Below are 23,110 nucleotides of genomic sequence, written 5' to 3' on the forward strand. Positions count from 1 at the left end.
GGCGCTCATAGACTCACTCCTGGCTTCCGACAATTAGTCCGGCATTTTCCCTTCCTTCTGCCTTACCTAAAGTAAAATATTTTATTTTTTAATCTATAATATTTGCTGTGCATCACGGTGGGTATGTTCCGAGTATTCCGTTTTTAAATAAGTTATTTTATTAAGTAGGAGCGGCTGCAGAAAGCTGGTGTCTAACAATGGCAGTGAATAAGAGTTCGATGTCCATTTGTTCAATGATTACTAATGCGGCCGGAGGTGCCAGACGAACTGGTATAGTCCACAATTATACTGTCACACCAAGCAGGCACACAAGAAAACTCAGCTCAACTATTCACCCACATGGCCTCAAGAATAAAGTTGAACTGCAGCAGGTCATGTCTCCCGCTCGCTGGCTTCAGGGTTGACACGAGGGCTCCTTGCCAAGTTCAGGACAGGTAAGCCGATATAGAGCGCCTTCAAGTGGACCACAGTGCAAGAACTGAGCTCCAAGACGCTAAGGCTACCTGCGAAAACCAAGAATACAAATATTTTTAATAAGTGTACATTGTAACAAGTATACAGCCCATATGTGTACTTTATAGGCTTATGGTAGCCTTAGGAAATTCAGCGATGGCTTTCGAGCTCTCTTACACTCAAGTCGCTAATTATTCTAGCAGCTAAATTTGCGCGCAGAATGGAGCGCGGTCTCCGGTTGTTCGAGATTTTTAACTGCTGCTCTGGCCGATACCTCGGCAAACACCTCACAGATTGCTTACCGTCTGTAAGTGGAGTTTCATCGACATATGTGGCGGCCAGAAAACAGAGGTATGACGCAGATGGAACTTATGTCAATTCGGGTCTTTGTCACTAAAAAGATGTTCCTAGGTAGAAAATCACTCGCAGCAGATCGGCGTTTTGAAATAAGGAATCAGCGCATGTATAGCCAGTTTTTTGGGCTCAGCATCCTTGGTGGTTAACACCGAGGATATTACTGAATGTGATAGAGTTCGGAATATGTGCCGACGGGACATATCCAGTATTTGCTGAATGGTAGCGGCGAGGAATAAGTGAGCTGCGATTACTATGAAGTCCATATCGAGTCGAGCAGCAGTATACTTCGCACCTGACAGCAGTCTCTCTGCTAATCTCTGCGTACGACCAGATGGATTGCAATATTGAGGTGCGTTGGCAATGTACTAGATTAAATTAAAAGGGCATTCATTGGGGTTATGCTTTTCTGCACTCGAACACTGGAGGAGCACTCACGTACAAAAAAAAAACTTGCTGTCGAAATGCACTATATGGTTATGTTGAAAACAAGTTTTGCGAACTACATGCCAATCTGCCATGGACAGCTATACCCACCCCACGTCGCCCTCCCGGCTGTGGGGTCGGGCTGGAGGGCTGATGGTCACCCGCGAAACAAGTGCTGTCCAGAAGGTGTAGCTGACCACAGATGAACGTCTTTAAGGCAGCCGTACTGGTTCTAGCTATTGCAAGTACAAATGCCTTAATTATGAAGTTTGCAAATATCTTAATATTACTTTTATCAATCATCTCATGTGAAGTGCACATATTTCAAACATATCCTTATTAGCTTTTTCCAACCATTGCTCTCTCAAATGCAAAGTCAGATATGCTCCGGCTACTTTAAAACTTCTGCCTTACAACACTGACAAGAGCAAAGTTGCACAGACAATTCAATTCAAGAAAGCGCAGTGAAATCCTTCAATTTTATCCATAAAACGAGGCTGTAACTATAGTGCCTCTACGTTTCTCTATCAAGAATTTTCAACAAAGTGTACGCTGCGGTGGTTACCTTGCGGAAGTGCGCAAGTTATACCGATTGTTAAGCTGCAGAGAAAGAATAAATGGCCGGAGGTTTTTTTGTTCCAAATAAACGATCGGTTCAACTTATGGACCCGCCTATAGATACGTAAAATCATCCCTGCACGATTTCTGTTAGATCTTGCTTGTGCTTGGTTTTAAAACTAGTGTAGGGCCTCGTTTTTCTAGTTGGCTAATAGTTGCCAGGAGGACTGAAAGGCTACGAGGGAACAGAAGGCACCTGTCACTAAAAGCCCACCGCCGTCGTCGCTCAATGCTTTCTGAAGGGGCGGTACTAGGCGGCTGCTATTCGGCGTAGACTGAGAGGACCCGAAATTACGGGAGGGTAGGCCATACCCGAGTTGCCTCAAGACTATGAAATATTTGATAACAATACCTGCGATAATTTCTTTATGCAATTTTTTTCTCTATTGAAGAAGAAACACGTCCACTGCAAATGAGCACCAGGGCAAATCTGTTCAAATTGCGATTCTTTCTAAGGAAAATACACGCTAATCCTAAGCGTTTCTTACAAATATCAGTAAGAAAAAATATCAGGCAAGAATTGGTATCCATTTTACAAAACGCATGACAATAGCAGTATTGAAACGTTAGCAACATAAGGTGCCTTGCAGTCACACTCGCCGGCGGCCATCACGTGGGGCCTTCATGGCAGCGAGGGCCACGAAGCTAAACCCAGCCGCCAGACCCCGCACGTGTTGGCATATGTCGACTGCCCTTAGCTAGGTGCCTCCTGTGAAGGCAGCGCCGCTTGGATGTGGGGTCACGGTTCTCGTATTTGGCCCACCCAATCTTCTGAATGATCGTAAACAATGTTTTACTACGTTATGGGGACTCGCCCCCGGCAGTACCCTTCAGTTTGCTTCCCCCCGATGATTTTTCTCTAGTTTTTGGGATCGTTAAGAAGGGAGAGTGTCGGTGTCCTAATGGCACGGACGAGGTGACTGCTGCGTGCGGGCGCTGGTGATAGCTCCCTCGGGCTCGGTTACTCGTCGGGTGTAGTACCGTAGGCGCGGCGTTCCGCTCTCTGCCAGAGGGGTGATGCCTTCTGGGGGAAATATTCCTGCGGGTCATCCCATCCGGGCTCGGAGTGTATCTCCTGCTCTAGGGCCGGCTCAAATTCGCTCGTAATCTTTCTACGGAGTCGGAAAAACCATGATTACTTAGCGTATTTTTTTGCTAGCTCGCGTTTCTCTTTTTGCATCAGCGGCATCACAACGAGCATTTAATCGAACTGTGGAGTGAACCGGAATTAAGGTGAAGTTTTGCATCCAAATCGCGGAGACACTTCTGCAAGCGCTCCGCACAGAAAATTCTCGAGTGTTTGATGGGATTCAATGAAATTCAGAATATCCACTCGCAAGTTGACAGCGAAAAAATATCCTCATGCCTAAAAATTTACCGTCTAGCAATAACAACACAGCCTGTGAAGATATCTTGATTTCGTGTACCTTCTTTTTTGCCAGGAATTTGTGCCTCGGAAACTCTCGATTCAAAAAAAGTTTGTACAACTCTCAATTTCTCCAAGCTTTGCAGAATGTTTACATCACACTCTGGGCCGTGTCCCTCCCTGGTGCTCTGGAATATGACTTGAACTTTTCGCCAATAATGCGTTAGTCGATTTCCACTACATCCAGACAAGGCAGGTGCGCGGTAGTTTAAAGGTCACGTGGCAAGACAGCGACACACATCCTTTCGCACAATGCGTGCCAATATGCTCAGCCTCTTACTGGCTTAGACTATGTGCAGGAGGAATTATGCGTCGCCTCAGTGAGAAGTTGATATGCATGCGTACCTTGGGTGTCGAGTCGGACCACAGGCTTCCACTCGAAGGCGGCCACCACGTGGGGCCTTCACTGCAGCCAAGGTCATGAAGCCGGAACGTGATGCCTCACTACGCACGTGACGGGTCGCACCATTTCCGTCGCTCTGGCTGCAAGCAGATCCTGCTCTGGACTGATGCGGGGACATGCTTCTCATATTTGTCCCAGTTATCTGCAGAAAGATGGTTGGGTGTTCATGGCATCGCGAATAATCAATGCTTCTTAAAAAGCCTCCTCGCTCTGGTGTTTGAGGAACAAAGGCCATATGAGAGTTGCTTGTGAGTATACAAAAGACGGTTGCTCAATTCAGTGTATTGAATGGACCCGGTGCTTGCCCATTGCTCACATAATCCAGCCTGGCAAGGGGAATTGTAGTACTAAAGGGGCCCGCTACCCTGGCAGGTGACAGTGAAATGAATGGTTGATGGCGAGAAGTTAACATGCACTGACATTGCACATTACACGCGCCGCTAGAATTTCACCTCCATCGAAATTCAACCGCAGCAGCCGGGATCGAATTTCAATGGAGGCGAAATTCCAGAGTTGCTCACCCAATGAACGCTGCGGCCTATTGCTGCAGTGCCACCCCAATGAATGGTGTGGCTTATGGTGTAGTGCCACGTGCCTGACAGAATTTTGTCAGCACTAACGCATGCAAACAACTCTTTCTCACCACCGCCACGTACCTCAAAGCGTGATTGAGGTGTCTGCTGACCCATTGAGCCAGTTATGCGCACTTACTTTCTCTGGAATAATAGACGTCGAATATTTACAACACCAATGGCTGTGAACACAATGAACGCCAAAGGCCTATAAAAATGTAAAAAACAATTTCTTGGCCTCTTTCCACTGGCATTGTTTCTAGTTTATGAAGTGTCGTTTTAAAGTGAAAGCGTTACTGCACCTTTTCACCGGAACAGCGCGCTCTAAGACACGGACACGAAGGGAGACACGACACACACGAGCGCTGATGGCTGTGAGCAGCGCTCGTGTGTGTCGTGTCTCCCTTCGTGTCCGTGTCTTAGTGCGCGCTGTTCCGGTGAAAATGAGTTACCAACTTGCCCAAGCATCTGTTTTACTGCACCATTTTCTGCGAGGTTTTCCTGCTCCATCGCTTTGACCGTCGGCAACCTTGAGCCGCTCCGCAGCTGCGCCGAAACCGATGAAGAGCGGGAGCTTTGAAAGCAAGCGAAAGGTTTTTAACTGGCCCCCCTGGGACTGAGAACACTTCAGTCGTACCTTAAGCTAGGTGACTGTAGTGACAGACGTGCGGTACATCTATTAAGGCGGACCCATGAGCCTTAACATCCACATCTGAAATGCTCGCTCCTGGCCTCCCATATACGGGTCTCCACCGTACATTCTGGTTCTCGATTATGCCAATGCCATCTCATAGATCGGCGATCAATCACCACGCTCCTATAGCGTGATGAGGACAGTGACGGTGTTATAAGTGTAGCAACCAGTTTGAAACGCGACGCAAGCAATGCAGACGACGGATTAGTGGCATGTTGCATCCTTCCGGAACCGAGGCAATGCTGGCTGGTCTGCAAGATGGAGACCAATAGTGATCACCGTCACTCCGTGCTGGCAACAGCTGCGCATGAACTGAACGGTACGCATTTAGATGCGTCTCAAGTAAGCGTACTATGATTTGCGCTTAAAATATTCAACAATAAAGTGGATATAAATACGGTCAAGATAAATCCCCTCTGTGTGATGGTGACCAGTCAAGGGGTAGGGTAAGACGGCTTGTTATGACATAAATGAAGGAAACCATCATTCACTGAAGCCAAGGACCACATTAGAATGTTTTTTTTTATTTATGGTGTTGATCAATGGGAAATTAATACTTGTTTTCTCGCTTAAAGACAACTCATTAAATCTACAAGGCAATGTCATGCCGCCGGTCGGATCACAACCTAAGACCTGCAAAATTCTTGTCCGAACGCGTTAGGAGGAAAAAGAGGAGGAAAAGAGACAAGTGCAGCAGAAGGCACCGCATCAATATGCATCAATATGGTCGATAAATGAAAGATGGTCGCGCCCTCTTTGAAATGGGGTACTTTTTATTTCTTTGTGCAATACATCAAAATTGATGACGTTTTCTATAAACTCGCTGTATCCATCAGGTCGACTTTTAACCTTCAACTTGTAACCTCACGTCACCACTCTCCTTTTGAGCCACAAATCTTCCAGTCGGTTTTTGCTGACCTGCCAAGGATTTATTCACACGACATTAGTTGCCTCTATGCCCTAGCGACTCATCGAGAGTGTGTGCCTGCATCGGCATCCAGATTGGACACGGCCACCTTAGAGTGTAAGATGACTCATTTTTTCTCACATTTACCACACATCTCACATATAAGTTCAGAGACACCCAGATCTAACTTCAAGTAGTGAAGCCAGTTGCCATACGACGATTCCTTTCTGCCTTGGGTTTTCCATTTTCTATGTAGTTCCATAGTCCCCTCATTTTCGATTAAATTAATCAAGATCTTGATTTCTAAGATTTTTTTAACTGCGCAGTGCGATCACCAGACAACAGGGATATCCGAATCATATGGATATATCCTAAATCCTCCGAGTACCTGCGGGATATGTCTGCCGCAAGTCCTGATATATTATCCGGTGTATATACCGTTTCAGCGATATTACAGGCCCTAACTTGGCTTGCATACTTTTTCTGCAGAGGTGTCGTGACATGTTAACCATTGGATAATCAGTTTTGCTGATATTTTGGACGAGGAATAAATAAATAAATAGATTACTCCAATCACATCTCATTACCGTTAATGGTTTATGGGGTCTAACTCCCCAAAGCGACTCGTGCAATGAGAGACGCTGTAGGGAAGGGCTCCGGAAATTTCAACCACCTGGGGTTCTTTAATGTGCACTGACATCGCACAGTATCTGGGCCTCTAAATTTTCACCTCCATCGAAATTCGACTGCCACGGCCAAGATCTCATTCGCGTCTTTCGGGTAAGCAGCTCAGCTCCATAACCACTGAGCCACCGTGGCGTCTCACTTCTCATTACGTCGGCGGAATGTTCGCGAGAAAGATGGCTGAGTGGACAAATGGAAGTTATCTGCAACGTGTCCTAATCATTCCAGTTTCTTGTTTGTGTCATAAAAGATTCATAAATGAGTGAAATAATATTGCTCAACGTGCAACAGAGGCTGGCTTCGAAACGCGGGCCTTAGATTTGGAGTATACCTCTTAGAAACTCTTCGTTCTGTAGATGTATGCTCAAATTGTTTGCGTTGTGTGTCCTAGGTATGTACCGTTTCTGCAGCCTGATATCTGTTTCTCATATTTTTTTTCCACGCTCGCGTTGACAGCGCAAAAATTATGCAGATTTTAAGGCGATAGTGTTAAGGAACCCGTGCTGCAGAAAAGCCGGTGTCGGCTGCGGCGGTGTGGGCCGTGAGTGAAAAACTCCAGAAGCATCAATAAGTAGAACTGAGTAGGAAATACAGAAACCGCGGCGAAAAGGATATCTAAAGGATATCCGCGAGCGTTTCTGCGCATGTCCTGTAAAGATTTCGCAGGGATATCCCTTGCATGTCAATGTTGTTAGGAAGGCGCCGTGCACAAGAAACTGCACAGCAAACTGCTTCAAAAATTCTGCGTTCCGCACGCGTAGAAACCGAGGACCGCGGAGGAGTTTTTTTTGTACAGTGCTCAAGAATGTAGCATCTCAATGCTACAGGATCACCCGTCTCCGGCATGTAAAAGGATCTTTACAGTCATGAAATTCGCACTTTTTAGTTTTCCTGGAAAAACGCATGTCATTTTGTGTGTCATCAAGGAGCCTGTCAACTTAGATACAATCGCAGAGTTGCTCACCCTTAGTAGAGTAGTAATGTTGCAGTGGATTCCAGTAGAACTGGTCGCTCGAATCAGAGGGCTGATTTATCGCCTTCAGTTCACCACATTTTGCAGTGCAATAATCGCCGAGTTTGCTTTACAGGATGCTAACTTGGCAGAACAAAAACGCGCTTGGTAAAATTGCCTGCTGTTGTGACCACGTTGAGGGAATAATCAAATGACCTCACGGGCCCTATTTTGTTGTCGAGGGCATAGTTTCAGCAGTGCAGGCTGGAGCAGGAGGCGATGATAACATAAGACACGCCCACCAGCCTTTCGCTATTCTCCACAGGTAAGAAAACGGCGCCGCTGTGACATCAGTGAATATGCCTTACATTACCCTTGATCTATACGGTACGTCCCGGCAACAAACCTGCAGGACATGCCAACGAACCACTAAACAGGATAGCCAGAAATAACTCACGGGGCCTTTGCTGTAAGACGAAGACTGTGACGCTGTCACCACTGTGGCTCATGTCGCTTCTACAGCGAAAGATGCATTGCGGCCGAGCTAGTGGACTTCCAGTGGATTTTGCGTGGAGGATCATGGTGAGTCCGGCTATTCTGCATGAGGACGATTTTGAAGGGCAGTCATCACAATGAGGAAAGAAAAAGTACACGGGGTCCAAATGATTTGACTTCTGTTTTTGAAAAAGAGGGATCATTGTATCATTCCGTTTGCGCCTTGTGGTTTGTTCTGTGCAATCAAGTAAACCGTGAGAGTACGAGGTTTTTTTGCAGTTAAGAAAGGACACATGAAAAAGGCAAGCTTCGATATTAGGCTCTTCCGACGAAATTGATTAGGGTTTAGGATTCAAAGAACACGTTTTCTGCTTTTATTCCAACATGGTACACTGTAACTCACGCTTATGAAAAGCTTATACAGGCGTGTGCTCAATAGTGCCCTCAGCAGTTAATATTCACTATAAATGTTCTCGTCCCAGTTTCTCTCTGAGTCAGCGGCATTGCCGTGCTCATCACGGAGAGAGCGTTTCGTCGAACTGCGGAGCGTACCGGAATTAAGGTCAATGTTTCTCTCTGAGTCAGCGGCATTGCCGCGCTCATCACAAAGAGAGCGTTTCGTCGAACTGTGGAAAGAACCGGACCGATTAAGGTCCGAGTTTCAAATCGAAAATAGCAGACAGTTTTTTGTAAGCGCTCCAAACAGAAATATTTGCGAGTATGTGGAATCAGTCAAAATTAAGAATATGCACTCGCAAGTTGGTGCACACAAAATATGCTCATACCTGAAAATTTCCTTTCCAGCAATAACAACACACCCTATGATGATATCTTTGTTACGGGTACCTTTTTTTTAAAGGCAAAATCGCGGAGAGGTTCCTGTAAGCGCTCCGCACAGAGATATTTGCGAGTGTGTGGGATCAGTGAAATTCAGAATCTCCACTCGCAAGTTGATGCAGACAAAATATGCTCATACCTGAAAGTTTGCTTTCTAGCAATAACAACTCACCCTATGAAAATATCTTGCTTTCGGGTACCTTCTTTTTTGCCTGGAATTTTTGCCTCGGGAACTCCCGAGTCAAGTTTGTACAACTCTCAATTTACCCAATCTGCACAGAGTGCTTACGTCGTGCCTTGTCGCCCTGACGGCCGTGTCACTTCCTGGGGCTCTCGAATACACCTCGAACCTTTGGTAGGATGCATTAGTCGAATTCCAGTCATTAAGACAAGCCAGCCGCGCGGTAACGAATTCAAGGCCATCTGGCATGCCAGCGACACAAATCCTTTCGCACAATGCGTGCCAGTATGCTCAGTCTCATACTGACTTACATCACGTGCGGGAGGAATTAGGCATTGCCTCTGGGAGAAGTTGACATGCATGCTTACCTTGGGTGTGGAGTTGGACCAGAAGCTTCCACTCATGGAGGTCACCACATGGTCCCACATGACAGCGGAGGTCATGAAGCGGGAACGTGAGGCCTCACCACGCACGTGATGGATGACACCGAGGGGCTTCCCGTCCTCCGGCTGCATGGTGTTCCTGCTTCGGACGGACGCGGGGACAAGCTTCTCAAATTTGGCCCAGCCATCTGCAGAAAAATGGTTGATTGTTCATGGCGTCGAGAATAATCAGTGCTTCTGTAAAAGCCGCGACGCTCTGGTGTTTGAAGAACCAATGCCGTATTGGAGCTGCTCGTGAGTATATAAACGACGCTTGCTCAATTTAGTGTACTGAATGCGACCGGTGCTTGCCCATTGCTCACATGAGCCAGCCGAGTAAAGGAGATATTAGTACTAAAGTTACTATATGAAAAAAAAGTAGCGGCGGTTTAACTGCTTAGAGAGCGAACCTGTGGTGTATCGGGAATGTTGAGTGCGTTCGGAGCACTGGATTGGCAGCAAGCGCGCCCTGCCACCCTGGCAGGTGGCAGTTAAACGAATGGTTGATCGCGAGAGGTTTGGTTTGGTACATGGTGGTTTAACGTCAGAAGGGAACGCAGGCTATGAAGGACGCTGTACGAAGGGCTACGGGAATATCGACCACCTAGGATCAATAACGTGCACTGATTTCGCAGTGTACTCGGGTCTCTAGAATTTCGCCTCCATCGAAAGTCAACCGCAGCAGCCGGGATAAAACTTCGATGGAGGCGACATTCCAGAGTTGCTAACCCAGTGCAATTCCGCCCTAATGAACGCTGTGGTTTAATGCTGTAATGCCACGTGTCTGCCTCAGCATTGTCAGTGCTAACGCATGCAACCCACATCCCTTTCTAACCCCCGCCACGCCACGCACCTCAAATCGCGATTGAGGCGTCTGCTGACCCAGGGAGCGAGTTATGCACTCTTCCTTTGGTTAGTCAAGAACGTTGTCAACGCTTATAACCACAATAAACGCCGAAGGTCTATAGAAATGAAAATTGAAACTTGGTTTTGAAGAAGGAAAAGATGGTCTAACGTATCTCGGCGGACACTCGAACAGTGCTGTAAGCGAAGGAATGCAGGAGTGAGAGAATAATGGATGAAATAGATGCCGTAGGTCCCCGGAATAATTTCGACCTCCTTGGACCTTTAGGGAGCACTGATATCGCACAACAGACTGGCGGATTTAGCGCTTCGCCTAGTGCCGCGTTTCTGCAACAACTTTGTGAATGCGGATGTAGCACACGTCTGTCACTACTGTCACGTCACGTCACGTAGCTTAAGGTCTTTACTGTCCCAGGGGTGCCAGTTATGCGCCTTTCGCTTGCTTTCAAAGCTCGAGCACTTCATCGATTTCTGCCCATCTCAGGAGTGGCTGAAGGTCGTCGAAGGTCAAAGTGATGGAGCCGGTGAAACTCGCAGAAAATGGTGTAGTCAAGCTTTCGCTTTAAAACGAGATTTTAGTAACTAGAAATAATGACAGAGGAAAGAGGCCAGCAAACTTTGTGTAGTTTGTAAACTTGTCACCTACTCCACCAGCCTTATTTCAGGGGGGCTTGAAGACCATGCTGAGGTGGCAGCCTATGAGGATGTTCCACGCGCATTAATGGCATGTAACAATGGACAAGCAGCAGGCTTTAAATCCTCAGGAAATGTTACGGACGTCCCTTCGATACATCAACCGCTGCGAAAAGCATATCTAAAGGTTGCGCGCGGGAGTTTCTCCGCAATTCTATGCCGCTTGTGCTGTCAAGATTTCGCAGCGCTATCCGCTGGATTGGAGAAAAGTATGCAAAAGATACAGCTTTTGCATACGTTCTCTTGAGGGATATTGGTAAACTGGCATTCATGATTAGAGAACCTGTCATATGCCCTCCACCCCTTTCTTATTCTTCTAGTTATTTCCTTCGCATGATCTGGATCAGCTGTCACTACCTGCCCTAAATAGACACATTCCCTTACTACTTCCAGCACCGTGCCATCAATTGCAAACTGCTGTTCTGTTGCTAGACTGTTTGATATTACTTTGGTTTTCTGCACGTTAATTTTTAGCCCCACCGTTCTTCTCTGCCTGTCTAATTCATAGATCATGCTTTGGTGTTCACGTCCTGAGTGACTTAGCAAGGCAATGTCATCAGCGAATCGCAGATTACTTAAGTATTCTCCATTAACCCTTATCCCCCACTGTTCCCATTTCAAGCCCCGGAATACCTCATGAAAACAGACAGTGAATAACATAGGCAAGATTGTGTCTACCTGCCGGACACCTTTCCTTATTAGAATTTTTGGCTGACTTTATAGAGAACTATGGTAGCTGTGCAATCGTTATAAATATCTCCCAATATTTTCACATAACACTTTTCTACACCCTGATTCCGCAATGCCTGCATGACTGCTGAGGTTTCGACTTAGTCGAATGCTTTCTCGTAATGATTGAAAGCTATATATAAAGGCTGGTTATATTCTGCGCATTTCTCTATAACCTGATTCATAGCGTGAATATGGTGAAAATGATCATGGCGTGAATTACTCCATCACGATGAAACTGCTCGGAGAGAGAGATCTGTGCCTCTCGTCCTACTTGCACAAAGCAAATTGGGTCGTCTAGTTCCAACTCTAGTCTTATTCGCAGTCTTCACTCTCTGTTGATTCTGAGGAAAGGAAAGGAGCAGTAATTGGCTCATTTGGTGGGCCAACTCCACTTTGAGGGAATTCCTGCCCTACCCGTTGGAAGAACAAACAAGCAGAGCCAAAGTTGAAATCCCCCTTTTGCAGCTAGCGTTGGTGTTTGTCTCTGCCCTCTTCTATTTTCTATACCATTAAATCCCCTCTCCCTTGCGTTTTGTGGATACCCACAAGAAGGAGTACAATGAAACAGGAAGTATTTTTGCATTAGCTGTCTTTACACCTTGTTTTCGAATCGTACTCTCGTGGATGCGACAGGGTAAGTACTCAGTATTTGGTTGGCTAATAGGAGTTATTGGCACCGTATTTTTGCGTATACAGCAGCGCGCTGTCAAGTACTTGCGCATCCCTGCTAGCCACATTTCCCGATCTTTGAAGCATTTTTGGAAATAAAGGATCAAAGGTTGCAGGGGATTCCAATAAAACTGATCGCTGGAACTGAAGGGCCGCTTGATAACCTTCAGTTCACCTGATTTTACAGTGCAATAATCGCAGAGGTTGCTTTATGAGATACTAAATTGGCAGAATGAAAATGCGCTTAGTAAAATCGCTTGCTTTTGTGACCATGTTGAGGGGGTGAACACGTGACGTCACGGGGGCCAAGTTGTCCATTGCGCAGTTTCAGCAGAACAGGCTGGAGCAGGAGGCGATGATAACATCAGACACGCTCGCAGCCTATCGCTTTTCTCCACAGGCAACAAAAAAGCGGCCGCTGTGATGTCAGTGAATTCTCGCTATAATAGCCTTGTTCTATCCGGTTCGTCCCGGCGACAGGCCTGCAGGCCATGCCTATGAATCAGGAAACGGCATAGCCAGAAATCGCTCACCGGGCTCTTGCTGTAAGAGGAAGGTTGTGGCGCTGTCTCCACTATGGCTCTTGTAGTGGCTGCAGTCCTGGACGCCTTACAGACCACTCCCAGTGCATTTTCCATGGAGGATCGTGGCGAGGCTGGCCATTCTGCAAGTGGAAGAACGTGAAGGGAGTTCATCACTATGAATTAAGAAAAAGTGCACCGGCTCCAAATGCGAAAAAGAAGGAAGAAGTCGTCACATCATTCCGTTTGCACCTCAAGGTTTGCTTGGTGTGATAATGTCAACCGGAAGAGTTCCAAGGTTTTTTTTGATAGTAAGAAAAAGACACTTGAAAAAGACATGCTTTGATATGATGCTCTTTACAAGAAATTTATAGAGGTTTATGATTCAAAGAGAACTCTTTCTGCTTTTATACCATAATGGGACACTTTGGGGCCCAAACCTAAGAAACCTTACATACAGTCATGTTCTCAATAGTGCTGTCAGCAGTTGGAAATCAATCTGAGTACTTTTGTCCCAGCTTGCTTGTCGCGTCTTAGACTTCCAATGCCTGTCAGAATGTTCATATTAAGCAGCAATTATCCTATCCTGTATTTAAAGCAACTAGTTCCGAGGAGGCACAGAGACCGACCTTGAGTCTTTACTTAGCAACCGCCGCACCTGGCGGACGCCGCGCGCTCGCCGCGCCATCTGGCGTGACGTCCCACCGCGCGCCTCCAAGCTAAGCCACTGCTAATTTTTTATATCAATTTATTCCACCTTATGCTAGCCGGTAACCGCTAAAGATTGCTGTAACTACGCGAGCTGCAAAGCCTGGATTTATGCGTTCGGTCTCTAACTGCTGCAGCTCTTGACAACTATAAGCTCTTTCTTGAGGAAATTCTTATTACGGCTATACCCTGACGCTCTTACGTCTGGTATCCCTCTTTGCAGTCTCCAGTCTCAACTCATTTTTATGCGTCTAAACTGTGACACTGGTGCACGTGTGGCCATCATATGTGCAGCTTACACCTATACATACAGATGTCAAAGGTCGTAAAACGGGCCAACAGCCATTAGACAGCTAGCACTGCAACCCAAGCGTATCAATGTGAGGCCAGTTAACCAGCACAGCTGACCAAGTGTTTTGCAAGAGTGCGCAACCACCACCTTTTGTACGCTTGTGTGCGTTACTGCGAAGCACACATGCGGAAAGCTCAATATTAAGCATCAGCTTGGTGTTCTTGCTCGCAGACATAATATTTTTGCAAGTTAGCTCCATCACAAGGTGCAGCCACACAGAAAAAGCAGCCACCATTCACGCTAAAAAAAGATTTGGCTGGCTGTACAGATCGAAAGTAACCTGGGCAGAGGAGCCCCAGTATATTTGTAAATCGTCTATAACCCCGAAGAGTACATGGAGCTCTCAGGGAGCTTACTAAATCTGTGACCAATTAAATGCTATGGACTGCTACAAAGATATGTTGTCTGGACAAACGACGGCTTTTCGTGATAGGTACGTTTTAGAATACTACGAAAATGTGTCGTGACTACAAAAAAAAATTGTTTTCCCACTTGATACTGCGGTATAATTCGTGTTAGCTACACGAGGTTTTTAAGAAGTGAAAAAGGTTTTTAAGAAGTTAGGTCATTTTAAGAAGTGCTTCAAACAACAAGGACGTATGGAAAGACACTAGGACGAACGCTGTTAACACCAGCAAGAGTCATTTCGTTACTATCATCGTCAGCAGTGTCGACGGCAGAGTCAATTACTCGATGAGAGATACTGATTACAAAGAAGGATGTGTAACTGAGCAAGATCATAGATGTGTTTAAGCAGCGGAAGTTCTAAAATTGCAGACATGGCTACGCGTAATAAAGTTTTATGAATACATCCTTTTTTACGGTTTGTGTGGGTTTAACGTCACGAAGTGACTCGGGCTATGGCTGTAGTGAAGGGCTCAGGAGATTTTGACCACCTGGGGTCTTTAATAACGGGCACTGACATCGCACGTATACGGGCCTCTTCAGTTTCGCCGCTGTCAAAATTCAGGTGAGAGAAAAAAGATCTATGGAACGGAGTAAAGCCATCGTCAGATAAATCCTGCCCTACTTGGTCTAAGGGTTCCCAACGGATTTTGTTATTGTGAAACAGCTAAGCAAAGTACTTCTCCTTAGGCACCAACTTGGTAGTCATTCTTGCGCAATGATTTGGAGAGATTAGCCCTAATGAGAGGGAAAGTTCACTGGTACTGGTCGGTGTAAATGAAAGCGATAACTTCCGAACCACGCCAGCGTACAGACAATCGTCTTTAGCTCGCATGTGTGATCTGCTTTCACACTTGCTTCGGTGCACTGTAAGGGCCTTGGCAGAAAAAAAAACACCGGTATGAAGGCATCGAACATTTCATAAACATCGACTCTTAGTACAGCACTACAATGACTAGTTTGGAATTTACAGGCCCGCATCTGACTGCAAAAAACGTTGTTTCCCTCAGCAAGCAAACTTGCGAAGTGCTTCGGGCTTCCCAGCGCTGTGCTCTTTGAAGGCAGCCGTTGATTTAACACGTTAGAAAAATTGGCCAGCAACTGCTGGTGCGAGAAATAATGATGCCTGAAATTTCATAACTGCAGTTTTGTGCAGTGGCGTGTCACGAGAAGTGTCACCTCCCTATAATTTTGAGTGGCTCAAGCATCCCTGCAGGCATCCACAATTCAAGACCGGGAATGTGAAAAAATACTGAACTAAGTGACACTGGAGAAAATATTCTATGAAACAGGGAATGTAATGAAATAAAGGGGCGAGGGGAAGCTATTCATGTGTTTACAAAACGAGAAGTACGTGAAAGCATACAGGAATTATTTGTAAAGCGTAATGTTTCCACATGTCTTCAACACGCACGTCCTTAATTCTATATGCGTCGCGCATACGAAACGTTCCAGCATATACTTTCCCTTTCAAAGCGTTCGGTCTTGACAGGCTCCAAATAAAATCCACACTGCTGTTCATCCGTTGAAGCCATCTCATAATGGCCTGCTTTACAGAATGCCAGCTGGCATGTTCAGGGCACGGGTACTTTTGATGGTTCTAGTTCTTTTGCTGCCGTTTTTATATTGTCTTCCAGCCTATGCAAAACCTTATTATACATGGCGTGTCACCCCGAGACTTCCCATAATTTTTAAAAATAGGATTTTCTAGTTAGAAGCGCGCTGTTTTTGATACAGCATTGTCAGTGGTAGCGCATTAGGATACAGCTGAACTACTAGCAGGACGGTTAATATTGAATAGTTAGCTTTTTTACTATTACTGTAAGACTTAAATAATTGAGAGGCGTTTAGCCCACTGTAAATAATATCCATAAAAGTTTTTAGAATTTCGAAAGCACAACTACCGTCGGCGCTGTGACCCAACACATTTTGGCTATTTCGGCGAGTTACGTGCATTGAACGAGTTCCTTTGCCTACAGGCTTTTTGAAAGCACAGGTATTTTGGAACAATATACCCAAAATTTGATGTGCCAAAGCACCGAGGGTAACCACCTTTTCAAAATTCTAAAAGCTGATTTGGATATCACTTAGGGTGGGCTAAACGCCTCTCAATAATTAACCAGCCTAGCAGTAATTTAGATAAAATGTTAACTATTAAATATTAGTTAACCAGGCTGTTGGTTAGCACATCTTATCTGTATTCTGATGTACTGTACTCCCGACAATGCTATGCCGGAAAAGTGCTCTTCTAACTAAAAAAAAGCGTAGGTTTAAAAATTGTGCAAACTTTTAGGTGAAATACCAAATGCTCAGAGCAAAAGGATTACACGAGTTTCCGAGGTAGCCACGGCGGAACGGAACAATAAACTTCATGTTTCATATATTTTAACACTTAAGTTTTCCAAAATTTGTTCTAAAGCAACTGCACGACATCCGATAAAAATTGCATAAAGTCTTAAGGGAAACACAGTCTATTACTCAAATGCTCAAAGCAAGTGGACTACACGGGTTTCGAGGGTTGCAAAGGTGGAAGGGGGATCAAAATATAAATTCCATATAATTTAACACATTTTTCAGAAATTCATTCTAAAGCAACTGCACGACTTGCGATAAAATTTGTTTAACGCCTTAGGTGAAACATCATGTATTACTGAAATGCTCAGAGCAAGTGGATTACACCTGTTTCGAAGGAAGTGACGGCGGAGTGGAGCATCACACTTCATATTTCATATCTTATCACACATAAATACCTTCCTTGATATTCATTTCAAAGAGTGTGTGACACCCGAATCTCGCTGCTTCAACACAAGTTAATTACCCGGTTTATGCAAGAGTTTCAAATAATGTCGGTGCAGTCATCGTCGCACAGCCATCATCAGGAGGAGGCGCTCATGTTCGGGTCGCTGCGGTGCCGACTGGTGCCCGCGCTAGGCCTGAAAGATGGAAAAAGAAACTTTGCGTCCTCATTGTGACACCGGTGTCAAGTTAAGCTGATGAAACAATACAAGCGCGAAATCTAAAGTGCTTAGTGCTAAGGCAGGACAGGCAGCGTCTGGCAAGGAGGCATAACCTTGACGCTTTCACGGAGCTTAGTGACAAAGTTTGAAGTTTTCGGCTTCAGACCACTGTAAACTTAGGACATGGCGTTGGAGAATCAGAGCAAGAGCTCATAGCCACCAATACTCCGCGGCCTCTGGAAGCTCCTTTCATGCTTAGGCACTCGGAGGGCCTTGAATGTCCAATTTTTTGTACTTCATAGATGCACACCAAAAGGCAGGCGCAGATTTCTGCGCCTCCAAACACTTATAAATGAAGGCGCCTGGCATTTTCCTTCTGCCTATGGACAAAAAAAAACGCGGGAAAAGCCTTGTCATTTTGTTCCGGAGTGCCGGGTTTCACATTACAAAATTGCGAGTGTGTTACGGCGGAGAAGAAAGTGAAGCGCTTGAAATTTCGAGCACGCGCGTTTCGTTTTAAGAGGCTTTGATGTCGCACGTAGCATGCAGTGCGTTTTCCAATTGAAAGATTGAAAAAATCGCGGGGCACTTAGGCTCTCTAATGTGCGTAGAGGCGAAAGCGTTTTCCGCACCACTTTCACTGCCTCTGTGGCACTGGTGACGTCACCACTGGATGAAGTCACACCCAATATTTGAGGAAATACTAGTGAGTAATTGCCAATCATGACTGTTTACTAATTCGTAAACAATTACTGATCAGTGACTAATTAGAAATTAATGACGCTTAAGACGCATAATGACGTCTTTAGGAGTGGAACGCGACAGCGTGTTGCAGCGCTGCCAGGGACTCCACGGTTGGAAACAGGTTGGAAACACCTTTGAACACAAGGCATTTTTGAGGAAAGGAAATGGCACAGTAATTTTCATCTAGGTGGACACCTGAACCGTACCATATAGGAAGGCAGGAAAGGGAGTGAAACAAGAATTAGAAGAGGTGGGTAATGAAGAAAATAAAAATTATATTTGAGGAAAGGAAATGACGGAGTAACTGTCTCACATATCTTGGTGAACACCCGTCACCCGTTTGATGGACAGCTATAGTGCGAGCCGACAGTATGAGCTATTACAGGATTCCGCCTTAAACTTGTTTTCAGGCAAAAACTGTCTTACATACCTCGGTGAACACCCGAACCGCGCAGTGAGGGAAGGGATAAAGAAGGGAGTGAGAGAAGAAATGGAGGAAAAAAGAGCTGCGCAAAACGGGGGTCCCCGGAAAAATTTCGACTACCTTGGGGACCTGTAGCGTTCACTAAATCGGCAGCATACGGCCGCGTTGTTTCGCCTCCATTGAAACGCGGCCGCCGCGGTAGGGTTCCAACACGGATACTCCTGCTGCATGCAGTGCAATGCTGCCGACTCCGCCTGGATTCAATTCCTTGACCTTCCAAACGCTTATTAATTCCTTTGTGCGAGTAGGTGAATGCGATGATAAATAGTTTGAGTGCTGTAACTGGCACTCGCCTACGCAAATATCTGCATTTTTCTACTAGTTGGCCACTGTAAACCACCTGGATGGCCAACAACAGCCAACAACAGGCAATCCATGTTTTTTCTACAGGCCATTCAGCACTGCAGAATAATGCATCAATTCTGTTCAGTTTTTCCGAGTAATATGCTGGCTGGATGTCTTGTCGCTTTCTTACCTTGCGTACCTCCCATCGCACACCCAGTCGCTGTAGTGAAACGAAGACTGAGTGGAGACGCTTCGCTGGGGAAGTGGTCCAAACGCGGCGCAGGTATTCCACACGACCCAATGAGATTCAACGTCTCGTTACCTGCGCAAAAAACCTAGCGTAAGTCTCCATCGTGGCTACGTTGAGGCATAATCACGGGAACAGATCAAAAGCCCTAAGAAAAAGGCAGGAATCAACGACGGACCCACAGGCGTTTTCTCTCGTTTCCAAATAATTTTGTCCCATGCCATTACTTCTGGTGACGTTGGCTTGGAGAGTTGTCATGCTGATCGTGATGGAAACCCGCCAAATTACTGGGCCTTCTCCGGCCAAGATTGCTATGCCCGACCGGCCAACCATTATTTTAATTGCCACCTGCCACGGTGGGCAGTTTGCTCACTATCCGGTGGGCAGGTAGTGATGAAACCTCAAGGTCACGTCACCTGGGTGGCTTACTTGCCTCCTAGGTTGCACCCTGGGAACTGCCTGCCAGTGCTATGTGCATTATTTTTTGCTCAAAACGCCGACGTCGGGTTTTCTGCAGAACGGGGCCTTTAACTATTGCGCAAAGTTGGTGTGGATGTAAGCATGTGCAGTTAAACTCATGGGCCTTCGGTGCCTTTTTTCTGGCCTTCCTGGTTGGTGTCAGCAACTTGGAAGCTGCGGAACACGCATTCGGTTGTTCTAGAAATGTGTTTTGCCCTGGTTGGAAGCCACGCGCAGGATTAAGCTTTATACCAATATCTAGCGACAGCTGATAACCATTCCTTGCCTGCAACACTTGGCCATTTATGTTCCTTCTTTTTAAATACTTGCATATGAGCCGGTCAGAGTTTCATGAACCCCATAAGTGTTCCAAGTTATTCAGACAACACAAAGCAACATAAAAGATGTTGCGAAGTTTTACTGCTCCAATTCTCCCAATTGCAAACGGAATTAGGCCAACAACAAACTCTTCAACCAACTTGTTAAAATAGTCGCGAACAAAACCAAGAAGGAAACTGGAAGGAATAATTATCAGACATCCAAGAGAACCTGAACATGCAACCAAATAACAGGCGTAAAAGATCATCGCTCCGTTAAGGTACCTTTTAGGGCGCTATTTTTAAAAGCCTTTTTTTTAGCGATGCTTCGCTGAGCTCGTTGTGATCAAGGTAGAACTTAGTGCCTCACCCAACGCACTGAGGCAGAACGGCATCCTTAAAGGGTGTGTTTGGTATTATTACACATAAGCAGCCAAGGACCTTGTGTGAAGCGCAATGTGTTGAGGTGTGTGGACTAAAATTTTTAAACTGCCGCAAGAATCCTTCGATGATACTCTTTGAGCAGTTTTATGTGCGTGTAATCAGTCATCTCACCGATCTAGCTGTTCACAAGTGCACCCTCAATTCACGGACGAAACAAGAAAAGTTTGTCAAAAATATACATACAGCCCAAGGGGTTTGCTTCCAAGCCCTGTAGCGGGGATGTTAAACACATTTGACAGTAATATACGTTTGGGAGGGCTCGGTTAGGTTGCGGACTTAAGGTTCAGAAGCAGATCGCTTGGGCTCAATACCTAAAAAAACACTGTACGTCAGTGGGGCAGAAGAATGCGCGATAGTCTGTACCCAATGGGTGCACATGCTGCTGCAAAGCCTCGAACGCCAATACAAGCAGGAAAACAGACGCCTCTCTGCTCTCCAGTTTCCAGACTCCCACATCTGCCCTGAAAAGCGTTGCAGGACACGATTTCGATAAAGAGACCTAATATGCCTTTTATTTGGCAGCATTAGCGACCCGAACTAAGTCGTAGTTCCGTCTGCACATATACTGCTGCTGACTTTCACCGAAGAACTTTAGCTGCAAGAATTTTAGCATCTAGCACTGCTCTAGGAATCGCTTGAGGAAGCTAATCAGCCAGCCTAGTTTCCAGTCTAGTCTTATGGTCAATTGAGGCTGTCCATGGTTTTCACGGAAGCAAATGCTCAGTATATCATTCATTTTGCCAGCGGATATCTTAGTCGCGCTGAGCGGTTTCGCTTTAATGTCTTTATGGGGGTTTAACGTCCCAAAGTAACTGAGGCTATGAGGAACACGGCTATGAAGGCTCCGGAAATTTCGACCACCTGAAGTTCTTTAACGTGCACTGACCCAGCACAGTACACGGGACTCTGGAAGTTCGCTGCTATCGAAATTCAACCACCGCGGCACGGATCGAACCTGCGACTTTCGGGTTTGCAGCCGAGCGCCATAACCACTGAGCCGCCGCGGCGGCTCGCGCTTAGAGAGAGGTATGAAATGTTATCATGTGATAGCTTTAACAGGTGCCTTCAGCGAATTGCGGTGTTTTTTGTAACTGGCAAACTGAACACTGTTCTCTTCGACGCAGGTCCCACACTGGAAGGTCCCGCATTCGGATCCCCCGCTTGCCTGGCGCATACTGCAATATATAGCTGCCGATGCGAACATCCAACTCCACGTAACCTGATTTGGGCCCCTGGTCACCAGGGACTGCAGGGAAACGTTTGATTTATGGTTTATGTTCGTTAACGTCGCAAAGCAACTCAGGCTGTGAGGGACGCCGTAGTGAAGGGCTGCGGAAATTTCGACCACCTGGAGTTCTTTAACGTGCACTGACATCGCACAGGACAGGGGCTTCTAGAATTTTCTCTCTACACAAATTCTACCGCCGCGGCCGGGACCGAACCCGCGTCTTTCGTGTTAGCCGCCGAGAACCATAACCACTGAGCCACCGCGGCGGCCCAGGGAAAAGAACTGGCCGATCAGCCCCCCCCCCCCCCCCCCCCCGCGCACTCTCTCAGAGGCTATCTCCCTGTCCTTGGAAGCCTACTCCCAATCAGACAATCTGCCCCTTTCATTGAAACACACTACCGATTACTACCAGGAGTAGAACCGGCGATACCGGGCCCCTTGTAAGGGACTGGGCCGCGCTGACGAGCGCCTCCTGACCAGAATTCTCACTAACACTGTACTGTGCCCGGCGGTGCTGAAACATTTCAACACATCCTTTGATGGCGCTTGCAAGTTCTGTGGGGAGGTGGCTGACACCTTCCACATGATCTGGGCGTGTCAATAAAACCAATCTATAACCCCCCCCCCCCCTCCCCCCCAACCACAGCCCCACCAGAGGGGACTGGGAGGCGGCCCTGCTCGGCGGTCAAACCTAAACACGCAAAAGGCCTTAGCTCAACGGACGCGGGCGACATTGCTTGCCAATGGGGCCCCGGAATAGGGGCTCCACCTGGTATTTTGAGTGGAAAGGGCCAATAGGGCTCTACCCCAATCACCTCTGTGTAAAAAATTTAATAGACGATAAATGTTTTTTCACCACTATCACCGCGCTTCCTCCTCCCGCGAAGAGACGCGTACGAAAAATTGGCGGGGGCTTAGCTTTGGTTAAGCCTGGTAGGTTGCGAAAGCAAAAGCGCAGCGCCGGCAACTGAAGGAACGCAGTGCGCCGCGTCTACAGGTCACGTGTGGCTACCGGCCGCCGCTGCGCGACGACTCAAAGCATCTTCGGTAATGTTGTTTATATTTTGTTTTTGATGTTGTTGCGACTGAGAGAAAGAAAACAATCTACAGCTGGTATGACGTCACAGCGGCAGTAGCGCCACAGGTGCGCGGCGTAACTGCGGCCGGGTTATCTGAACGAGTAGGTCGCCCATATTCACTCCGCTAAAGGTCAAACGTAACTGTGGCCTGGTCACGCGAAGGCTTGAAAGTGCGATTAGTATCGCTTTCGCAATAAAAAATGAGAGAATCACGAACGCCGGCTGTCAACTATTTAATCGGCTGTTCCATCCGCGCGTTGTGGTCTGCGAACGCATTCTGTGGAAGGCTGCTGCGCATTCTCTGCGACGCTCGTTGCAACGCCCGCGTTTTGCGCCGCAGTGCTAGTGGCCTCCGGTGCTACTTCATCCCCTCGCCCGTGCTTATAAAAACGCCGTGAAGGTAGCGTTTGGGCAGCTGTACTGGCTCACCCACGCATTAGTTATGTGTGTGTGCCTGTCGGTCGTAAAGCCGTTTCTAGAACCGACGACTTCTCTCTG

The 23,110-nt window shown here is 46.6% G+C and overlaps 1 protein-coding gene across 10 annotated transcripts in view; it reads right to left on the reverse strand.

Moving 5' to 3' along the window:
* The window catches only part of LOC149346562 (uncharacterized), a 68,866-nt gene that overhangs the window by 40,891 nt on the left and 4,865 nt on the right, over positions 1-23,110 (reverse strand). For 5 of the 10 annotated variants that reach the window (XM_089586487.1, XM_089586489.1, XM_089586480.1 and 2 more), the window contains exons 2-8: positions 19,029-19,160; positions 17,187-17,301; positions 12,916-13,046; positions 9,371-9,573; positions 7,947-8,086; positions 3,623-3,822; positions 340-503 (exon numbers count right to left, since the gene is read on the reverse strand). The gene's annotated coding sequence lies outside the window, so the exon portion shown is untranslated. The remainder of the gene's footprint in view (positions 1-339; positions 504-3,622; positions 3,823-7,946; positions 8,087-9,370; positions 9,574-12,915; positions 13,047-17,186; positions 17,302-19,028; positions 19,161-23,110) is intronic. The other 5 variants (XM_089586488.1, XM_089586482.1, XM_089586484.1 and 2 more) reach the window with 4 other exon arrangements.

The sequence above is a fragment of the Amblyomma mixtum genome, chromosome 4 (assembly GCF_055824585.1).
Source record: "Amblyomma mixtum isolate Tamu chromosome 4, ASM5582458v1, whole genome shotgun sequence".
NCBI classification, from domain to species: Eukaryota; Metazoa; Arthropoda; class Arachnida; order Ixodida; family Ixodidae; genus Amblyomma; species Amblyomma mixtum.